Source organism: Monodon monoceros, unplaced genomic scaffold, assembly GCF_005190385.1.
Source record: "Monodon monoceros isolate NGI ecotype Baffin Bay Population unplaced genomic scaffold, NGI_Narwhal_1 Super_Scaffold_2, whole genome shotgun sequence".
Taxonomy (NCBI): Eukaryota; Metazoa; Chordata; class Mammalia; order Artiodactyla; family Monodontidae; genus Monodon; species Monodon monoceros.
In genome coordinates, this window is record NW_021703776.1 from 17,927,153 (window position 1) to 17,938,436 (window position 11,284).

General features: G+C 36.8%; 1 protein-coding gene across 3 annotated transcripts in view; it reads right to left on the reverse strand.

Moving 5' to 3' along the window:
- KMT2E (lysine methyltransferase 2E) overlaps window positions 1-11,268 on the reverse strand; it is a 98,932-nt gene extending 87,664 nt beyond the window's left edge. The window contains exon 1 of one of the 3 annotated variants that reach the window (XM_029233980.1): window positions 10,927-11,262. The gene's annotated coding sequence lies outside the window, so the exon portion shown is untranslated. Of the gene's footprint in view, window positions 1-10,926 lie in introns of all 3 variants that reach the window. The other 2 variants (XM_029233981.1, XM_029233979.1) reach the window with 2 other exon arrangements.
- Window positions 11,269-11,284: the final 16 nt, after the last annotated feature.

Here is an 11,284-nt window from a genome sequence, read left to right on the forward strand (position 1 = left end):
ATTCATCAATATTTTGGTGTCAAGCCAAAATATTTTTTGAATATGGCTCCCCTAATTCATATTCTGGGTTCTCGTTCTTGTAGAAACCATATCTATAATGTATTACCTATGGTTTTTGGTTTTAGATTATTCCAAGGTAAGAAATCACCTAGACACTTGTGCAGCAGTGTGAATGTAGACTTCCTTCTAGATTTTTTCTTATTTTTCCCCATAATCTTTTTTTTTTTTTTTTTTTTGCCGTACGCGGGCCTCTCACTGCTGTGGCCTCTCCCGTTGCGGAGCACAGGCTCCGGACACGCAGGCTCAGCGGCCATGCTCACTGGCCCAGCCGCTTCGCGACATGTGGGATCTTCCCGGACCGGGCACGAACCGGTGTCCCCTGCATCGGCAGGCGGACTCTCGACCACTGCGCCACCAGGGAAGCCCCCCCATAATCTTTTAGTTGTCTTACCAATACCTAACTTGACAATTTTCTTCAGCAATTAATTTGCCTTTATCAAGTTTTCCAAAGCATTTAACTTAGTTTTCATTTAAACAACTCTCTCTTCACATTCACTTATCTCTGTTTTATGTAATACCTAACTAATATAAACACAAGACAAGTACAATGGGATTAGCCAATTTGGGAACAAACATGACTATTGTGAACATTCAACTCAACTAGTGGCAGCAGCACAGAGTAGTTTATTTACATCATTCAACATGTAATGGGCATCCGTAGTTTTTACAGAAGGAATATTAATCCTGAAGGTTGGTTAAATGAAGGTTAAAGAAACTTCTACAGCATCTACATAAAACACCAAAAGAAAAATACAGAAATTAGAAACAGTCATCACCTCAGCATAAGAGAGAAGCTAAGGATGGGAGTCAGAGACTCACTTTTTTCCTGAAACAACTATAGCAGCAACAACTTATAGAGCTTACCAAGAATTTATACGTATTAACTCACAGAATTTCAAAACAACTCTATATCAACTATATTCCAATTAATAAAAAAGACTCTATAAGATAGGCTCTATTATTATGTTCATTTTGCAGATCAAGAACCTAAGGCACAAAAAGGTAAGTAACTTGCCCAGGGTCACATAGGAGTACAACTTAGTTTGAATGCAGTCAAATTAAAGCAGCGTGGTTCTAGAGTTTCTACTCTTCACCCCTCTGCAATACTGCCTGTAAAGAAGTACTGAGTTCTTTTAATAAGCATATATTAATTACCTTCATAATCTTAACAATTTTAAGGAGTAAATAAGCATGTCCTAATATATCACTCCCCAAGGGTAATTTTTCAGTGGCTCTTCCATAAAAGCCACTCTTTTATCCTGGCATTCAAGACTCACCACAACTTGATCCCAATTGGTACTGCTATAATTCCAATCCAAGACTCTTCTAGAAACCAAGAGATCATCTTGAATTGGGATACAGAAAAGCACAAAATATAGAGTCTGTCACATGACATTGCACAAAGACCAGTATTTCCTCATTTAGAGAATCCAGAAGCCTGGCTTCTCAAGAGAAGAGTCAGCATGGTTTCAGCATGGAAAAGTATAAAGCACCAAGCATCAGGATCTAAATTTTAATTCTTGATCAACCATAATCTAATATGATCTTGGGAAAATTACTTAACCTCCCTGGGGCTGAGTCTACCTGTAATATAAAAGAGCTAAAATAGTGTAAAAATCAGCTGAGACTAGTACTCAAATGCAAATTCAAGGCCCCTCCAGATGTGATTATGTAGGTCTGGAATGGGGCCCAAGAATGTACATTTTAATAAGCACTCCATGTAAATGATACATGTGGTCCCTGGGCCACAATAAGAATATTTAAACAAAAGATCTCACAAATCAATTATAACTCTAGTTTCTTAACTTTAGTCAATAGGGTGCTACTTTACATGTCCAGATTGGGGGTTTGGGCCTAAAAGAAAATCCTCTAATTCATCATGGGACTTGTTTTTGCACCTTTCCCTCTATACTTTTTTAAAACAATGGGCTAAGATTTGGTAATGCTACAAATTGAACTTTCCTTCTCTTAAGATACAGTTGGATACAGTTGATTCAAATGAGTTTTAAGTCAACAAAGCACCTGTAGAATGCTACAAATCCACTGTATCATCTTGTTAATCCTCACTATTCTCAAATATGATCATCTTAATTTTCTCAAAAGGGAATTTAAGTTTTACAGAATAAAATCTCCACCCTCTAAGTATTCACAACACTTTTCTTCTACCAGTTCCTCTGAAAATTTCCCAAGAAATTAAATTAATAATTTTCATTCAATATGTTACCCAGGACCTGAATCAGTATAACATTCAAATTATCATCCAAATTCACTACCAATATTTTGCTATCAATGAAAGGAAATATGCCAAATTGATAAAAGTGTCATCACAATGTAATTAAAGTCTGATATATGTGTTTTGTTTCTTGTCCCTTTCTTGTTCTTCTGAACTTCTTTACAATGAGTATGTATTTCTTTCATTACAAGGTTCCAAAAATCATACACTGCTTTGACCTAAGGGTTATAGATGTTTGATGCTCTGCTGTATTACCAGCTTACCAACCCCTTTTTAAAAAGCATTGACTTGTGTATATGGGAAAAAAGAACCTGTCTCAATGATTTCAGGAAAAAATATTTTAACTTTAAAAAAATTACTTGAAGAATTTTTTTAATGGAAGAAGGGAAATAGCACCACAATTAAAATATGTATTTTTAGCCTTGTGTTAGAAATCAAACTGCTAGCATTAGTAACAAATCATAAACCTAAACAACTGTTAAAGGCTCATTTAGCAATAATTCTAAAAACTGAATGAGGAATTGGAACTACATCATTTAAAAATTTTTTTAACAATCTAAGTACTTAATTTCTGAGTTCTGAATTTCAAATTAGGCTAGATTCAAGAAACTATTTTAAATCCCATTTGTGTGGAAAACCGTGCAGGAATACTATTGATACTATCTAAATTATCTACACTTTTCTTCCTTAAAATTCATTTATTTGTTGTGATTACAAAAGCAACCTATATGCGTTACAGAAAAACCAAAATGGAAAAAGAAACTCCCACAATACCAATTACCCAGAAACAAACAGCTGCTAAAAACCTTGGTAAATGTGCAGTTACCATAGTAAAAACTTATTCAGGTAAGAATCATCAATAGACACTAAATCTAAGAGAGGAAAGTCTCATGAGGAACAGGATATTTACACAATTTCAAAATATCTCCCCACAAATTACTTAATAATGGCAAAATGAGAAACAGTAACTATACAATGGAGAAACTCCTCAATACCTTTACCAAGCAATCAAAACGAACATACTGGTAGTGGGCAAACATCAAGTGCCTCCAGATGAGAGAAAAACACATATTACTTATATAGTGTTCCAGCCCAAAATGTAAAATCTGAATTTAATTATGAAGAAAACTTAGACAAACCCAAATTGAGAGGAACTGAATAAATTTCTAGCCTACCAATGTTATGACAACAGACTGAGGAACTCTCTTTCAGACTACAGGAAACTAAAGAGACCTAAGAACTAAATGCAATCTACGATCCTGGATTAGCTACTGTACCAGAAAAAAATACTAATAAAGGGCATAATTGGGACAACTGATGAAAATGGAATATGGACAATAATCTAGATAAAAGTATTACACGCATGCTATATTTCCTGAATTTAACCACTCTGGTTACCTAAGAAAAGATGCTTGTTCTTAGGAAATGCATACTTAAGTATTAAGGGCTCTAAGAGGGCATGATGTATGCAATATACTCTCAAATGGTTCAGAATTTTTTTTTTAATACGTACAGAGAGAACAGTACGTAGTGACAAAATGTTAAAGATCAGGGGATCTGGGTGAAGGATATAAGGCAAGTTTATACCATTCATGAAACTTGTCTGGAAGTTTGAAATTATTACAAAATAAAAAATTAACACATAAAAAAAACCCCTGTTTTTTGGAAACATTGGTCAACATTCATATATATTTATATATATATATATACCATATTTGCATTTTTAAGCTAAAAAATAGAATCATCATTCGATATTATTTAGTTTTAGAGGCCCTCCAAGGTATATCTGAGTATCTGCGGGAAAAAGGCAATTATTTTCAGATGAATTAGAGGTGTTTTTCTTTTGCTCTCCATACAAGGAAACTACTCCCCCCCCCCCCCACACACACACTCATATCTTAAATACTCACCCCACTACCATCTCCTTAACCAGTCACAGCTAATTAGAGGGATCAAGATGGAGAATACTGGTTCTCTGACACCTTGCCAATTCCTGTGAGGCCCAACTGTACTTTTTCAAATAAGTTCTGTGAGATTTCCCTACAGCCTTATAACAAATCTTTTACTTTAGCTACTTGGAGCTGATTTCTGTTCCTTGCATCCAAACAAATCCGAAAACAGTAGGCTTTTGAGAAATAGAAACAAATGGTGCAAGGGAAACAGTAGCTACTCAAATTAGTCTTTTGTCTGTGCCTCAAAAATAGTGTTTAGGTAGGGGTTTAATGCTAAAATGTAATAAGGCTGTGTCAAATTCAACCAATTATGCAGCTTCATTTAAAGAGAAAAGCAAATAATTCCAAAAGGAACAATTTTACTACCGCAGACCCTACTGCCCGGCCATCAATTTATGGCTACCAAAGTATCTTCCCATCTTGAGACTCCCCTGGTGGGGCGGGGTTAAGAATCCACCTGCCAAAGCAGGGTACACAGGTTCGATCCCTGGTCCAGGAAGATCCCACATGCTGCGTAGCAACTAAGCCCATTCGCCCCAACTACTGAGCCTGTGCTCTAGAACCCACGAGCCACAACTACTGAGCCCACGTACGCCTAGAGCCCGTGCTCCACAACAAGAGAAGCCACCACAATGAGAAGTGCACACACAGCAACGGAGAGTAGAGAAAGCCCACACATAACAAAGAAGACCCAACGCACCAAAAACAAGTAAATGAATTAATTTTTAAAAAATGTTTAATCATCTTTTGCCACATGATTAAAGATGAAATGGGTTTTCAAATTCCTGAAACTTGTCTTTCTTTAAATGACATACAAAATAAGAGGAATACAAGAGGTCTCTCTGTAAAATCAAAAATAAAAACTATGACCTCATTATTAGTCTGTGATATAAGAAAAAGTATTAGAAGGGCTTATCTTTCTCACAGATAGTCTCCTGATATGTGAACTTTTGAAAAAACAAACCTGTGTTTTCCGGACAGTATCTTAAGTGATAATGGTTAATTTCCACCACATTCCTCACTTTTTGCCAAAAACCACTGACACTAGGCTTTACCTAATTCTTACACCAAACGGTGAGAAAAATGGAAAACATATAGCTCTAAAGTTTAAACTTATTTAGTTTAAATTAATTTATCATGGAAAATTTTGTTAAAGTCTTTAAATAAAAATGTTTTAAGTACTTTTTGAAAATAAAACTCAAAAAAGATTTTTAAAAGTTTTTAATTTTCTGGTCTCAGATAAAATGTTAGATAACATAATTATGTGAACTTGAAATTATCTTATAAATACCACAAACCAAAACTAACTCAATCCCACTGTTATATTACTTAGCTTCTGCCACAGGCTCAGACCTTAAATGGTGCACCCATGTTGGTTATAACACAGGTGTGATTACTCAATATTATCTATCTCAATAATAAACCTCAGGACCAAGAATGTTTATACGTTTGGATTAACTCTAAACTGCGCGATCATCTAAGAGTTAGTAGAAAATTATCTCTTCTCCAGTTGTATAAAGAAAGCTGTACTTATCATTTTGTATCTCATGTTGACCTGTATGTAGGTCCATCCTTAAACCCAGATTTCACATTTGAGATAGTTTTAAAATGCAAAAATAGGTATTTTAATTTAAAATGATTGACAAGTAATTATTTACTCATTAAATTATAAATTATTTACTCATTATAAAGCATAATGTCTGTTTTGATGGCATCTTAATGCAACACACCAAAGAAGACATCTGTGACTGACCTGTTGCATGGAAAATGTCCAACGTCCCTAAAAGCTTAAATAGTTTTGATAAATAACCAAATGAGATTTTCAACAAAGGTATAAAATTTACCTAACAATACTAACATGGCTTTCCTACACAATTTAAAATAAAATTTGATTTATGAGCTATCCACAAGAACTGAACTGATATCAAGCAAAAATACATACCAAGTAAAATATAAAACTATCTTCTTGATTCTGATTTAAGTAAAAAGCGTCCTGGTTACCAATGGTTAATAAAAACCTCTCATATTCTTAAAGATACAAGTAAGATCTAATTAACCTAGCCTGAGTCACTACCATTTGATTTTTACTGTGGCACTCATCATAAGTGCTCACAATAACAGAAAACAATTTCTTTTGGTCAACTCCTACCTCTTTACAAAATACTCATCCTTAAATTGCAATGGCAAGACTTACCATTAAATACTGTCTACTTCAAAACTTTAGTGCACTAAAAACAATTTTCAACCACAAATATTGCTCTTCCATATTAAATAAATTTTTAGGTAATACAAAAATATTTTTTTCGTTTAATATTAAGGAAAAAGGGTGGGATAGGGAGGGTGGGAGGGAGGGAAACGCAAGAGGGAAGAGATATGGGAACATATGTATATGTATAACTGATTCACTTTGTTATAAAGCAGAAACTAACACACCATTGTAAAGCAATTATACCCCAATAAAGATGTTAAAAAAAATATATTAAGGAAAAAAATGAGGCTACTCCCAACATTATTATAAAAGAGGCAGTAAAAAAGAGATAGTAAGCCACTCCAATTTTAAACCCAGCCTACAAACTGAATAACATTTACACAGCAATATCTCAAATAGTATCTGTCTTGTTATTTTGCCAGTCAACACAAAAAATAATTTTATCACAAAGTAAAAATAATTCTATATTCAACATTAAAAAGTAAATCTCACAGAATACATGTATTTAACATTTATTCTCACACATGACAAGGAACAGTCCCTGATCACCCTGAATATCTGAGATGTAAATGTGTTCACTTAACAAAAGCTTTAAATTGAACAAAAAATTGGGCACCTACTATCTGCTAAGAATGAATCCTTTGGAGATAGAAGCTATTTTATATATTATTAAAATATTTTTTTAAAAATAAACAATGTCTCTTAAGAAGATTCCATACTAATATTCCTTAAGCAGTTTTTTGATAGCTCTTCAAAGTCCTGTTGATTTTATACAATACTTTAAATACACAATGGTAGTATACATTTTAAGTCCCAGTAGTAACTTCCAGAAAAGAAGAGCTGTTAGGATTTATAAAATACATTTTAAAAAATAAAACCATAACCTTCTTTAAGAGTTTGATGCATAAAAATGGGCCATATTATTCTTAGAAATAAGAAACCAATTTAATAAGTTCTAATTTCACTAAGACCACTACAGTATATATTGAGAGGAAGAGTTTCTCCTAACTTATTAATTGGCTTTTTGCCTCACTTCCTCATTTTTAGATTCAAGAAATCCTAGAGCTTACTGCGGTATATATGGTAAAAATTCTCCGGCTGGAAGTAGTGAGGAAAACAGACGAGGCAAAATTGTAGAAGAGTTATCAGAGACCTAAAGACCTGAAGAGAAATGAGAAGTCCTGTAAAGGTTCTAAACTTAAATTGAGATCGAAGGGGTCCTGTAACTTATACTGACAACAAAAGGGAAGCATGATCAAAATGTGGTCTCTAAAATTTGCTCTCCAATTACATTATGATCTTCTACAAATCCACTTAAACAGATAAACAACTAATCCCTCAAATTCAGCTATTCTAAGAACAAAGACCACTTGACTAGTTTTGCCCCAAGGCACCAAATGTTTCAAAACTCTCTGGGAACAAAAATTATGCCTCACCTTTTAATAAATTTGCCTTGACAATCCAAAACATAGATAGTCAATTGGGGTATACATGAATAAAAAGCAAACGTTTACAACCATGTTATTTATAAAGTGCAATATACAAAAAATAAATAAAAAGCCAGACTCACTTTATAGGAACCAAAAACATATCAATACAAACAAAAAGAAACAAACCACAAAGCAATGAAGCAGGCCAGTATGAAGAAAGCTCGTACGAGTGAAGGCAGCTTTTCTTATAATTTCTAACTTGATATTGTTTGTTTGAAGCCAAATAAATCCAAATGCCTTATAAGTCTAGACATGATCAAGGTCAAGATCAACAAAAACATGCATATAAACAGTGTTCCCTCCTCTGGCTATATAAACCAAGTTTTCCCAAGAGTATACTAATTACCTACATTAGATAGTAAGTTTAAAGTACCAACCTTCTGAACCACAGATCTTAACCACTTAGTCTATAAAATAAATGTACAATCTTTACACAGCAGTTAAGGATCTGAATTATATGATCAGTCAGAGCATATGACAAATGCGTACTGACCCCAAGTCCCTACACAAACTTTTCCACCACCCACCAACACTTCATCTTATAAAATATTTCAAAGATTCTAAGTAAAGTTGTATGCTCAGTCTTCCATGATAAAACTCCCTAAGCCGGTAACTTCTACTATTATTTTGTAAATAAGAAATTTTTCATCAGTCTAATTCATATATGAACTTCATAAATCTCTTATTCCACTGTAAGTATTTTAGAGCAGAATTTACAATGAAATAAGAGAATCATGAAAGGGTGTATCCTCTCCAACCTTTTTAAGTACTACTGGATTGAAAGGCACTCATCTTCCAGTTGCTCCACAATCAGAATGGTCATTAAATGCCATTAATAGCCCACTCCTAGCTCACTGCTTACTTCAGGCCAAAAAAGATCAACTTCCCACTACAGAGATGAATTCTAATCATTCACACTTTAAAAAATAAAGTTAAATGACGTCATTTAATTTTCTGCCCCAATCTGTAAGATTTTGAAAATAGCATAAAATGGATTCAAAACCCTGTTATGATATGGCTTTTATTTAAAGTCTATTAAAACAGACTAAATTCCACATCCCATAATGGGTACATAAACGGGCATGTTTGGGAAGGAAAAATATCAAGAGCTAGAGCCTTACTTTTTTACTTACATAATTATAACAGAATGCTGTAAGACAACTGTAAGGGAGCAAAGCATGCAGCTCCACTTTATCAAATACACAACTTACAAAATTCCTCAGGAATGCTTAAATATATGGGAAAAATGGATGCCAAATATAATAGTGAGAAGAACAAGCATCTCCACACCCAGTGAAGTAACAGGTTTAGGCTTGTTTGTACAGCTCCCTAAAAATCTGAAAGATTACAAAAACCAAAATTCACAAAATTGGTCAAAAGTTGGATGGGAAACGTTCCACTCTAGACTAAAATGCCTAATCACACAAAATAGGTTGCACTTACACACTTACTAAACATTTTAATTTACTTTGGCTTATTGAATAAAAGACGCTTTGGATTAAACCAAACAAAAACTATTATTTGCCCCTAAATAATTTTTTTACTATGTAAGAGCACCTGGCCTCACTACTGAAATTTCTATTAAAAACACCTGAGTGTTTTTATTTTTTCAAAAGTGGTGTCATTTTATTTGCCTCTCAGGAAAAAGCCATAAAATTAATCAACTAAGACACAGCATTGTAATTTGCAGTAAAATCAACACATCTCTGTAAACGGTTTGGGGAAGAAAAAAAGCCCAGCCTTTTCATGTAAACATAATAAGCCTGTAATATGCTGCAGACAAACGCACTGCAAGGGGTGTGGAGGACCCGAGCTGATTAGATTACCACAACATCAGCCTGGGGCCGCCATTTTTAGAATCTGTAAAGGACAAAAGAGGGAAATTTCACTTTTTACTGCCCACCTCGGAGATTAAAGGAAAAAATGGACTGTTTTCCAATTAGGTATTGATGTCTCCACCCCAGAGTTGAATGCACCTCACTTAATTCTCTTCAAGGTCTCCAGAACTCCAAACACCTTACATTATTCACATCTCTAAAAAGGGGGGAAACAGGCAAAACGGGGTTTACTCTATAGCCACTCTAGCGATTTCCCTTTGCCTTGAAACTGCATCGTTCTTAAGACAGAGTCTAGCAAGAACGGATCTCAACGGAGCTAAGGCCGGTGGAAGAGAGCCCTCCGGATTGTTTTCTCTCTCCCCCTCCCCCGTTTAGCACAGTGAACCGTTTGTTTCTCTTCTGTGTCTGCTGCCACAGTGTTTGTGCCAATCCCTTGGTCAAAAGCAGCTTCCCTGAAATGTGCCATATTGTGGCTTCTAAGCCTCCGCTACAGTAAAGGACGACGATAATGCAAGGGGGGGGGGAGACTGAGAAGGTTGGGTACTGGGGTGACCACCTCAGGGGCGATTTTACCCTCTCCTGGAGAGGATGAAGAGCTGTCTCGTTCTCCCACAAAGGGAGATACCCAGGGCGTTCTTTCCACCCCCTTCGTATTTATGAGAAAATTAAACCTGAGACTGCCAGGCAAGAAATGGAAGCAGCAGAAGAAAATGGGGCCTAGACGGGTTCCCAGCACCTGAACGAGATGCGGTAGAGGACAGGGAGAGCTGGCAGCTCCTGGGACCACTTCAACCCAAACCCTACTAACAGTCACAAGCCTCCCTCCTCACACAAGCGGCCCTAACCCGCAACCAGCGAGGAGCGCGCCCCCTCCCTAACTCCCACTCTCAAGGGGGTTTAACTGCCAGTTTCCCCTTCCCCAACCCTAAAACCCGCCATAATGTTCCCTTTCTAGGGACAGAGAAGATAAAGGATAAATTCGATTCAAACAACCAACGTCTTGCCCCCGCCAAGACACCTGAGAGCCAACGTCGACCCCCCCCCCGCCGGAAAGATAAAGATGCGAAAGCCCCCTACCCCTGGAAACACACGTCCCTCCACCCCGCAAACCCCATGAACTCCCAAGGAGACGACAGGCACTGACCTGTGATGTTCACACACCAGACACCCGAACCCCGTTATTTGCTCGACCCCCAAGGAGTCTGTCCACACCTCCGCGGTCGGACGACCCCCCGACAGCAGCCACTGCGGACTCAGGACCCGGCTCCACACACCCCCTCCCCAAACAGCAGCTCGCAGCCTCTTCACCAGCAACCGAGGAGTAGGGGAGGGGGCACCGAGAAAGTCAACAGGAACGCAGAGGCGACGGCGAGGCTGCTCAAGAGTGTCTATGCCCCCCTCTGTTGCCGCTCCCGAACTCAGGTACCGTCTCGGACTCGGCCCCCTGCGCCCGCTCAGTGTCACTGCCTCTCGCTCTGGGAAAATGGCGGCTGACGGCGGCG